A 9,485-nucleotide genomic window follows, 5' to 3' on the forward strand; every position below is an offset into this window, starting at 1 on the left:
GCGAGGGCGCCGGGAGCTGCAACTCGCCACCGCTGGGTGGTGGGGGTGAGCGGAATGGGGCCTCCCTCCCTGTGAGGGCCCCTGCACCCCCGACGGCCTGCGCCCCGGCGCCTGCCTTCTTCAATCGCCAGGCAGGCGGGCTGCAGCGGCGCAGCGGCGGGCGGGGGTGGGGCCGAGGGGTTCGGGGAGGCCCTCTTACAGCCTCAAGGTCCTTTGACTTCGGGACCTCCAAAGCTCTGGCCTAGGCTAGCCGAGCCCAGAGCAGTTCCCTGTTGGAGGCCTTAGCAGGACCTGGCTTTAGAAAATCTTGGCTTGTGCTTGATTAAAGCTCCCATGCAAGAGGAGGTGGGCAGAAGGGTGGGTGGGCAGTGCGGGGCCACAGGCCTCTTTCACTGATGCATGAATGCATAGACTTCCTCCGCTGGGTCCCTGCCATACACAACCTGCCTCACCCACCTGTAGGCTTTGGGAGACCCAAGAGGGATCAGTCTTGCCCTCCAGGAGCCCTCAGGCTGTGGGCAGAAGCTCCAGGGGCTTGGCTGGGATCCCAAGCTAATGGAAACTCTGCGGTCCAGGGAGGCTTCAGGTGAAGAAAAGGGGCAGGCACTACCACTTCAAGCCTTCCCCTTCCCCCAACTGACTCCTTTTCGGCCCAAGCTGGACACACTGGGGCCCTGTACTGAGGGACAAGGTGGGCCTAAGCCCAGGACACACTCTGGATGAGGCTGAGGAAGGGTGGGGAAGGGTTCGGCAGGAAGGTTCACAAATGGGGTTCACCAAAGAGATCTATTGCAGGATACTTCTGTTTCCCCCACCTGTGCCACAAGGGGCTGGGTTAGAGGTGCTGAGTCCCTTGACCAGTCCTGGATGCAGTAGTGTGGGGTTCAGGGTGGCTTTTTCCCTGTGCCCCCCCCCCAACTCAGGTCTGGCCTTGGTAGGGAAGGGCTGGGGGCCTGCCTTGTGCCCTAGAACCTCACTCAGGCCCTGGTGGGCCAGACTTCCTGTGAGGGAGAAGGGATCACTTCTAAGGGAGTGAGAATTCCCCTTTCTCCGTACCAAGCTCATTAGCTGTGTGTGTGGCAGGGAGGAAGACTGAGAAATTGGGGCATGGGGACTGAGTGAGGAAGGGAGACAACGACACAGATAGCACCTTGGGTCCTTTGTGGAATGAGATGACAGCGCATTGAATTAAAGCATGAGGAAAGGTACGGAGACAGGTGAAAGAGACCGTGGAACAATCTGCCAAGAAAGCCAGGGAGTGGAGGAAAGAAACAGAAGCAGGTGGACACATGCCCAGACAAGCAAATGGACAGAGAGCCAGGGCAGTGCCGGGGGCTGTCCAGGCTGGAGAAGGGCAGTACCTAGGCACTCAGAAGGGGGCAGTGGGCAGGGACCTGTTTCTCATCCCAGTTGTCTGACTGCTGAGACCCTTGGGGGCATGATAGAAAGGGTCATCTGGAAAGGCTGTGGGAGCACAGAGATGACCTATCTTGGGTTGGGTTGGGGTGTCAGGAGGGCTTCCAGGAGGAGCACCTGAAAGGACCAGTAGGAAAGACTGGAGGGGATGGAGGGGGAGGGGGAGCTACGTCAGAGGCACAGCAGAAGGACAGGCCTGGAGGCAGGAATTAGCCTGTTCCATCCCAACAGTTCTGCGTCATTTTGGCCCTCACGGAAAGGCTAAAAGAGGAACCAGGCCCAGAGCTGGAGGACCAGTCCTGTAAGCCTGGGAGAGAGCACGGCCTCTACCCTGAGGTACTGGCGAGCCATGGGAAGGACATGTCCTGGTCAGGCTTATCTTCCAGAAGGAGGTTACAGAGTACAGAGCAACTGGAGGAGGAGAGGGTAGAAGTGGGGAGGCCGGGGGAGGGTGGTGCAGAACTGGACAGCGAGTTCTGGACATGGAACAGAGCAAACAATTTCATAAAGCAGGTGGGCGAGGTCAACTCTCAACATCCCCTCTCCCCCATCCACAGGTGGGCCCCTGGCTCAGAGCTCTCCCACCCAGCCCAGCCTGGGAACTCATGTGAACCCTCCCCAGGGCCTGGGGTATCTCTGCCCCAACCAACTGGGACCAGGAAAAGCCCCAAGAGGGAGTCCAGTCCAAGGTGAGGGCACAGGCAGGGCCAGGTGTTGCTGAGGAAGCTCCCCCCTCCACGCCCCCCCCCCACATAAGCTGATCAAGATAGTACTGTAGCCTCCTGCCACTGACCCTCTATCATTGCAATGATAGCTCCATGGCCACGAGGGGTTGAGTTTGGGCCTATTTGTCTGTGGAGCAAACCAGAAGGGGAGGAAGGTCCATGGGAGCCCTGAAGGAACTCAGAGGCTGAGAGCAGGTGGCCTCACGGAGCAGAGGTCAACATATCTCTTTTAGGCAGAGTTTGGGAGCTGTGTGTTCCTGTCTGGGCCTGTTCCTCTGTGTGTGTCCTCAAGCAAGCCACTTGCCTATCTAGGCCTGGTTTCTACTCTTCAGTGCACTGGGAGCAATCTCCGGGGTAGGACACTGCTCCAGCCCCGGGCCCTTCCAGCTATGGTCCAGGACTCCTGTCTACTCCCAGCCTGTTCAGCCGTAGGTGCTATGGAGGAGCATGCCTGTGGCTTCACCAAGGAGTCACTGGGAGATCATTACGTATCTTCTACTGTGAAGGAGCAAGGACCCTTTTGAAGGGGAGCCTGAAGGTGGAAGAAAAGCCTTTCAGGAAATTAGCACTAGTGGCGGGAAAATTCATCAAAAGCTGACAGAGGCTCCTGGTGCTGATTCATGTCTCTTGCCTAAGGAGCAGCTCTTCTGGCCAGAGGGAAGGACTGGTAGCTTCCAGGGCCTTCCAAAGACCCCAGACCCAAGACTCCAAAACGCTGGCCCTGTTGCTGGGGCTCTCATCATCTGGTGGGGACACCACCATGAGTTTTTTGCTCCTGAATCATGGGATTCTACAGTGCTAGGAAAGGCTGCTGATGGACAGGGGACTTGGGTTTGAATACAACTGTTCCTTCTGCTGTGTGATCTCAGACACTCAGTGGGGCTCTCTGATCCTCTCTGCCAGGAGGAATTCTGACCTTGCCTGCCTTCTAGGTGACCAATACATCTATAATACTCAGCATATCTGGGAAAAGAATAATTTTCCGAAGAGGGAGGATGGAACCATATCCAAACAACTCTTGGTAGTGGGACCAAGGCAGCAGGGAAACAGTCTGGATGTGGACCTCATTATTCTGGTGGCACAGACCTCCCTCCCACTTCCAGGTATTATGGAAGCCAGAAGAACTGTTGCAGGACACACCTCCAGGGAGCACCATTTACCTGGTTTACAGTGTGAATGAACCACAGGATGTTACCTGAGCTCCATGCCCTACCTCCTCTGAACTTGCCACCTACATGCACAGGTACACCACCCATGCCTCAGAGAAGGCTCTGATGGGATCTCTTGGTTACCATCTAACCCAAAGTATCCACACTGGACAGTCTTTGCAGCTCCATCCTCCCCTCCAGACTGTCCATGTTTACCTTCAGCTCCCAGAACTGGTCCGGCCACCAGACCAGCCAGATCATGTGAAGCAGAATCCTTTGAAGGGGCTATGGATGTAGCAGACCCCAGAGCCACAGGGAATCCCTTCCAGGGACACTTTGACCCTGGCACTGCCACTGTCTCTGGCTCAGCTACAAAAGGAGGCACACCACAGGCAGCTATCCTCTGCTGTAGGAGATCATTAACTCCCCAGCCTTGTTAAGCCAGCTTCCTTTTCCAGGCCCTTCTTAGCTCATTTTATGTTTTTTGTTTTTGAGGGGGTTTTTTTCGGCCGCACTGTGAGGCATGTGGAATCTTAGCTCCCTGAACGGGGATCGAACCGACGCCCCCTGCAGTGGAAGCATGGAGTCTTAACCACTGGATGGCCAAGGAAGCCCCCTCATTTTATGGTATTTTGACTGGACCTTGTATGGACTCAAGTTGTTATCCAGTTCTTCCCTTGATGGCCAACATTTACAGCTGGATATTTATCAAAGTATGAAGTTGTACAAATCCTAGAATTTCAGAGCTAGAAAGGACCTTAAAGATTGTCATAGCCACCATTCTTTGAGAGCTTATAACTTTGTGTCAGACACTTTGTACAGATGTTTTTGGCTGCCCAGTACATCCTTTCCTTTTCCTATGACATCACCCTGTCCACAGAGATTCACAGTGTCCGCACTTCAGGGATGAGCACGTAACCCAAATTTGGCCTATTAAAGTCAATCCCAAGATTTTTGTGGGAATATCAGGAAAGAGTAGTCCTTACCTCTTGAAGGTGAGTCAGCATGTGAATGAAGCTAAAACAGAACAAAGAGACCGAGAGAGAGAGACAGACAGACAGACAGACAGATAGAGACAGAGAGAGAGACAGAGACAGATTTCTGGTTTCAGTGCTTGAACACCTGGATCCAGCCATGCCTGAACCAAGAATTTTCAATTAAATGAGCTGATACATTCCCTTTTTTTGTGGAAGTTAGTTTTAATTGGGTTTTTGTCACTTGAAGCCAAAACAATCCTGACAGGTACGAGTAGATGTCTCTGTCCTCAATTTTTTGATTAGAAATCTGAGGAACCAGCTAGCTCTGGGTTCTCAGGCAAGTCACTAAAGCTCTCTGACATCAGGTTGCTCTGACAAAGGTTGAAAGGACTGAATTTCTTCAACTTCAGGACTCCTTTGCTCTACTGGGATCTCCGGAGCTACCTGGCCACATGCCCTTAAAAGAATCAATCACTTGTTCTGAGTCTCAATTTTCTGAGCTACAAAATAGGACAGTCATTCCTTCTCTCCTTACCTTGGGAGAGTCCAGTGAGAAAGTGTTTGGAAAATTGCTTGTACTAAAGCAAATGTTATGTAGGGTGCATGTTATACAAAGGAGGAATCTCAGCTCATACCAGACAACCATTGTTGTCCCCAAATGGCTCATATCTCTTCCAAAACAGTTTTTTAACGCTTTTAAAAATAAAACTTAAGACATTGAAACGTATTTATAAAGAAGGCTTACCCACAGCATCTCATTGGGCAGGATCTAGCTCAGGACAGGCCCAGGTAAAGTAAGGGATATGGCACTGAGTGAAGCTTGCTTGGGAATCACTCTTTGTCACTGCTGAGCTCTCTAGGAAGCTTTACCTTCAGGCTGTTTTTTGTTTTGTTTTTTTAAAATAAATTTATTTATTTATTTATTTTTGGGGGCTGCGTTGGGTCTTCGTTGCTGCATGTGGGCTTTTTCTAGTGGCAAGCGGGGGCTACTCTTCATTGCGGTGTGTGGTCTTCTCATTGTGGTGGCTTCTCTTGTTGCGGAGCACGGGCTCTAGGCGTGCGGGCTTCAGTAGTTGTGGCACACGGGATCAGTAGTTGTGGCTCGTGGGCTCTAGAGTGCAGTAGTTTTGGCGCATAGGCTTTGTTGCTCCACGGCACGTGGGATCTTCCCGGACCAGGGCTCAAACCTGTGTCCCCTGCATTGGAAGGCAGATTTTTAACCACTGCGCCACGAGGGAACTGCTACAGGCTGTTTTTTAAGAAGTGCCCTTGGGATCAGAACCTGCTGATGGGAGAGGAAGGAAGCAGAACTGGGTCGAGGGAGAAGCCAAGCTCCACTGCAGGTCCAACAACAGCTTCAGCTGACTCCACGGGGAGCTTTAGAGCTATTGTGACCCATCAGCATTGCCCTGCTGGGCCTTTACAATCCCATCTTGATCAGTCATTGGATGTGAGCTGCCCAGGAAGGAAGAGTGACATGCAGGTAGCTCTCTGCAGCTCAGGAAATCCCTGAGAGGGATAAGAGCATCCCAGCTGCTGGGGTAACAAGTCCTTCACTGAAGAGGGATCTGGGTGGTGCATCTCTGTGTCCATGTTAATCACCAACACTACTCAAGCTGCAAGGCATGCTGGGAGCTCCCCTTGGGCAGGAGGGAGCAAGATGAAGTTAGCATAAGGTGGGGCTGGGAAAGCTACCAAGACTGTGAGGTGTCTTTGAGGAGGTTGCATTTAGTCTCCAGGGCAGGCATTGGTGAGGGGATGCTATGGGGCAGTCATTCTGCCCAGCACAGTTGAGAAAGATTTCTCAGAGGCCTCTGAACCCACATTTAATGAAGGAGTATGAATTTGCTTGGCCGAGAAGGGGAAAGAAGCAAGCTAAACAGAGGAAGTTAGGCAGGGCTGGAACAGTCTGAAGCTGAACTCCTTGACCATTCACTCAGAAGTGTCATCTAGAGGAAGAGGGCTATTGTCTGCTTTATTAATTATTCCTCATGTTCCTAGAGGGAAGGCAGGCCGGTGAGGTGGCCGTGGGCTAGTAATTCTATCTGCCTATTTATAAGGCAATGTTACAGCATGATGGGAAACCCTGCCTGCAAGGATGGTTTAGAGTTTGACAAATTTGGGAAAGAATCCAAGAACAGGGCAAGGTGTCAAGGTATCAGCAGAGAGACAAAAGGAGAGATGGTAAAAGAGGATGCATTTGGACTCAAGAGTTGATGAATGAGCCAGAAGTGAGTGTTGAATTATTCAACCTGCTTTATTGATCCATTGATCTCTCTCTGCAGGTCTTGGTTTATTCTTGGTTAGCATTTCCTGTGTCTGAGATAGTGAGAAGAGAAATGGAGGGAGGAGGGACCAGATTTTTAAGACTCAAGAAGAGAGAAGAGGCAGTGCCACAGAGAAATTTGGCTACAGGTATCAGGAACCTTAAAATGCCTGTGTCTTTTGACATAGTGGATCTATTTCTGGAAATTGACCCTAAAAACACTATCCAAAATTGTTAAGAAAAAGCCTTAAGTGCCACGATGTTCACAGAAGCCTTATTTTATAACAGTGAATAATGGGAAACAACCTAAATAAATGTCCGACAATAGGGGATCAGCCAAGATGCCATTAGGAGTTTTATATGATTATGTGGGAAAATACTTATTCCATAAGGTTAGGTCATAATGGAACATTCAAAACTGTACATATAGAATGTCATAGCTGGGTGAAGAAATGTGGATAGAAAGAGGCCAAAGAAAATATACTGAAATGTTAGCAATGATTGTTTTGCAGTGGTGGACTCTCTTCTTTTCCTATATTTCCTAAATTTTCTACAATAAATACACACAAGTTTTAAATCATTAAAACGAAATGTAAGGGTGGAGTGAGAGACACTCACATGAAGCCTGCACAGAAGTAAAATAAACACAAATTAGTGGGGAGCCAACTCCTTCCAGAACCCAGGGTACTGCTGTGTCCTAGGTGTGCTGACCATCTCCCTGGCATATTGAATGGACACAACGGAGAGAATGAGGTGACACTGTGGTGCAGTCACTCTGCAGAGGACAATCAAAGGCCCCTGAACTCATATTTAAAGAAAAAGTATGAGTTTTCCCAGCAGAGAAAAGGGAGGAAGTCATGCTCGGTAGAGGGAACAGTTAGAGCAAAGGCACGGAGGCATGTGGGAAACGCAGGCAGGCCAGTGTGGCTGGATTACAGGGTGCCATGGAGAGAAATGATGGGAGATGGGATTGGGAAGGAAAGTAATGACTGTCAGGGGATCATGAACGCTGGGCTGAGGGACTTTGCCTCTCAGCCGTAGGCAAACCGGAGACTTGGGGGAGGGGTTTAAGCAGGAGGGCGGTGTGGTTAGAGCGCCGCATTCTCCAGTTCCCTAGTGTAGTCTGTTTCCCATCACCCTCCAGAAACTTGGAGAGTAGGGGAGGGGAAGGGGAGCAGTCCAGCAGCCCTCGCAGATGGTCAGCCAGGCCTCCTGACACCAGCCTGGCCCTCTTCCCACCACACCAGGTTCAGTCCCCATCCCCAGCCATCCAGACAAACTCCTCCACCTCCCATGACAAAGAGGCTCATTTGGAGCCTGGGCAAGATTTGCAAACGTCAAACTTGTAATTACAAGGATGAAATCATCTGGTTCCTTTTAAGCAAACGCGTTTATTGATCCCAACACTGAAGAAATGCTATTCTGGGGAAACTTGCTCCTCTCTGCTTTCCTCTCCCTCTGGGATGGCTGAGCTGATGGAGGGAGTGTGGCAGGGCAGTTAAGAAGTGGGAAAACCTCCCGGAGGGGAAATTCTTAAGGGCCTAATGGTGAATTGTATGGTATGTGAATTATATCTCCAAAAAATTATTTAGGGCTCAGGAAACTGCCTCATTTAGGCAGATGATACCCTCATCCTGGACTTAAGCTCATCTCCATCCAAAAACTAGAAGCTGGGGAGAGCCAGGCTTTAGTGGCTCTGTGCCAGCCCCTAATTCTCCTTCTCTCCCACCCCCCTCAACATTCATCTGTGGTCCCAGATCCTATTTCAGCTTCAAGATGGTACACTATTTCCTCACTAACTGACGGGAAACTGTTTCTTTAGAAAATAGTGCACCAGTGGCTCAGGGACCTGGAAGGACTTCACCCTCACTTTGAGGAGAGGCAGATGTGGGTGGCAGCTAACACCAGATCTGTATAAAGCCATCCTTTCTGCTGGACCTGGGTGGCAGGATGTCTAGGCCTTGACCTTTCAAGCCAAGGAGGGACAAACAGTTGGGCTCAGGGGGCAGGAATGTGTAGCCATCAAAGGCAAGAGCCACGTCCTGCCTCAAGGCCCACGGCAGGACCCCTTCATTCAACCCGTTGGGGCCCCTTTGGGAGCATGGTAGGGTGCTTCAGGAGGAATGACCCCAGCCACAGCTCTCCACAAGCTCGCAGTTCAGTTAAGGAGACAAGCAGGACTTTTGGCATCTCTTCTGGTAGAGGCCTTGGAACGGAATGGTTAAGGGCACCAGCCCCTCTGAACCCCAGTTTCCTCATCTGTAGAATAGGGTCAATAACAACAAACTTGCAGGGTTATGGTGAGGAGTGGACAAAGAGGATACACCCCAAAGGCTTAGCCATTTCATTATCTCTCATGGGTCAGGGTCTTGTCCATGTCCTGTGGTCACTTATTTACCTTTTCAGAGCCTCTATTTCCTTATCTGTCAGACAGGGACAAGGAGGCCTGTCTTAGAAGGTGGTTGTGGGAATTAACTGACATAAGGGGCATAAAAGCACCCAGTTCAGAGCTTCACAGTTGGGCCAGACAATTAAGGGTTCCCTCAATACCCCACTCAGGGGTATTGTGCTTTCTCTGCCCACCCATTCAAGATCAGTGGGAGCAGCTGCCCACTGGGAAAGTAGGAGAGAGGAGGCCCTGGGCTGACGGAATCCTTAGGAAAGGAAGGCTCCAAGCAGCAGGGCTTCAGAGAATTCAGCCAGGTTTGTGGGGTTGGGAGGGTGTTTCTAGGCAATGAACAGACACCCTCAGGCTTCCATCTGCGGGCCCTACTAGAGCTGGCTCTTAGCAAACTCCTTCACTGGGTGGTGCCTGGACCAATCCATACCCATCTGGACAGAAGCACAGAGCTAAATACACCTGATGTAGGTGAAATTTTCCTTTATTAATTTCCTTTAATCCAGTTTTTAAAATAAGTGAAAAAAAATTAACAACAACCCAAAAAGGCATACA

The sequence above is a fragment of the Balaenoptera musculus genome, chromosome 19, assembly GCF_009873245.2.
Source record: "Balaenoptera musculus isolate JJ_BM4_2016_0621 chromosome 19, mBalMus1.pri.v3, whole genome shotgun sequence".
In the NCBI taxonomy this organism is placed as follows: domain Eukaryota; kingdom Metazoa; phylum Chordata; class Mammalia; order Artiodactyla; family Balaenopteridae; genus Balaenoptera; species Balaenoptera musculus.